Genomic DNA, 2,544 nt, shown 5'->3' on the forward strand with positions numbered 1-2,544 from the left:
TGAAAGGCACACCCTCTGCTATTTGTACTTCCTTCAATAGTTAATTTATTTTTTTAATTATATAAATCGATTAAACAGCATTTCTCTAAACATTCAAGCATTCTTTACACTGAAAAGTAAAAATTTGGGAACATAACAAATATAATATTTTCCAGACATTTAAACATTGATTTCCAAGCTTATTTAATTGAATTCTTTTAAAATCACAAGTATCCTCTACCTAAATCTTTTAAATGCTATGAATGTCTTAAAGACATACACAAATGAATCATCACAATGGCTGCAGAACTTATTAGTACATTTAAATTTAAACTGATCATTAAGTATTTATAGATTTAAATTCCTTTCTTTTTTTATTATTATAGCTACTCTTATGAGTGTTTATATACTTTGCTGGAGATAGCTAATCTTTAAGAAATATATATTTCTTTACCTTCCTGGTGATATAATGATATTCTCAAACTCAAAATCAAAATATATTGTCTCTGAGTAGCTCTGGTTAGAGGGGTGTTGGGTCTTGCAATTTCTTACAAACATATAAAACCTTCTGAACTACTTTAAATTAAGGTAAATCTAATCAATTAAATCTGTGAACATAAACTATGTTATATTTTGGTACCTGGAGCTACCAACATTCTTGTGAGATGTAACAAATACCTAAAAATTTGGGGAATTTTAACCCGAATGTGGGGGTGATTTTGGAATCGGTTAGAGGGTAGAGGAATTTTGAAGAGCATGACACAGAAAGTCTAAGTTGCCTCAAACAGATTGTTAATAGAAATCAGACTCGGATACTGCCAGTAAGCCCTCAAAATGAAATGAGAAACGTGTTATTGGAAACTAGAGGAAGGGGTTCTGTGTTATGTAGAAGCAGAAAACTGAGTGAAATTGTTCTCTGCAATTATGTGGAAAGTGGAATAAGTGATGAAAGAAGAGTTCTAAGCAAAGTGTTGAAGGTGCCATCTGGTTCTTCTTTGCTGCTTATAGTAAATGTGAAAGAAGAGAGAAAAATTGAAGGAAGAGCTGTTAAACAAAAAGAAACCAGGACTTGATGATTCTAAAAATTCTCAGCCTTTCCAGATGGCTGAAGATGTTAAAACATTAAGAAGTGACTTTTGAGCATGTGGCTTAGAGACAAGTCCTGGCCTAGAGAAAAAGTGAAAGGGTGACTTTAAAAAAAAAAAAAAAAAACTCAGGAAAATCAAAGAATCTTAGTAGTTTTCAGTCATGTAAATTGTCCTTTCCATAAATTGTTGCTACGTTTCATAGGAGCTCTCAATAAGAAGCTTGATCAAGTTGTCGTTCAACCATTTCAGTAGGAACTCAAGGCAGAGAAGGACTCATCTAAAAAGATCTGAGGATGTGGCTTCTAGGTAATAGAAAGAACCCTAGGGACATTCATAGGCAACCCACATAGTACTTGAGAAAGTTATTTCAATAAAATTACTGTCACCTTAGACTAAAAGGGACAGAAAGAATAAAATGAAAGATTATTAGACATCCAAAATTCTACTGGCAGGAAGCAAAATGATAGAACTACTCACCTGTAAACACGTGCTACATTTCATGACAAAGGAAGGATGATTCAGAGAGTGGATTATTCCAGATCTTCAAATCTAATCAAGGAACTCCACTAGGCTGGCTTTCAAAACTACTTTAGATTGGTCACCTATATTTACCTTCCATATCCCTGCACTCCCTTTAATGGGAATGTCTACATGTGCTCTGCTGGTGTAGTGGATAAGTTATTTGGCTGCTTAACAAAAGATCAGCAGTTAAACCCACAGCTGTTCCATGGAAGGAAGATAGGGCACTCTACTTCTGTAAAGATTTACAGTCTCGGAAGCCCAGTGGAGATCTCTATGAGTTGGAATCAACCGATGGCAATGAATTTAGGTTTTTTTAATTCCTCCACTGTATGTTGGATTTGTTGGGAGCCAGATACTCTTCCCTTTAGTTTAAAGATTGAGAAGAAATACTCCCAAAGAACCATGCCACACAACACATGAATGTTCTTGTCTATATACACACACACACACACACCCCACAAAAAAAAAAAAAAAAAAAACTTTACTTGAGGGGATATGTGAAGTTTTATGGTAGGTGTAATATTTGAGTTGGGTCTTCAAGGAGAAGGAAAATTTCACCTTCTCTACATACGCAAGACACAATCTGCTTGATTTCATCAGAACACAGCCCCATGATCTGGACCATGAGTTTGAGGAGCGGTGGCTTTCCTGGTTTGCCATTGTCACTATCTCTGTCATCAGTGACAGGATATTTGCTCTTCAGCAGCATGAAGCTCAATTTCCTCCTAGACATCATATTTCTCTGTCCTTGAAAGTCCTTCAGGAAGTGCCAGTTCGTGACCTTAGACTTCTCTATTTTTTTTCTGATGCCAAATCCATATTACCTGCCTTGTTCCAAAAGTGTTATATGTCCAGAAATGTTTTACCAAGCAGTCCCTCTGCTCCTGATAGCTTTGTATTTCCAAAAAGGCTTGTAAACTTTTGAGATGTTTAGGGAACTTTTCTTTTCTTTTCA

The 2,544-nt window shown here is 35.4% G+C and overlaps 1 pseudogene; it reads right to left on the reverse strand.

The window, feature by feature from the left end:
- LOC122150217 overlaps nt 1-2,322 on the reverse strand; it is a 26,464-nt pseudogene extending 24,142 nt beyond the window's left edge.
- Nucleotides 2,323-2,544: the final 222 nt, after the last annotated feature.

The sequence above is a fragment of the Orycteropus afer genome, unplaced genomic scaffold, assembly GCF_000298275.1.
Source record: "Orycteropus afer afer isolate SDZICR_OR568_19922 unplaced genomic scaffold, OryAfe1.0 scaffold00107, whole genome shotgun sequence".
Lineage (NCBI taxonomy): Eukaryota > Metazoa > Chordata > Mammalia > Tubulidentata > Orycteropodidae > Orycteropus > Orycteropus afer.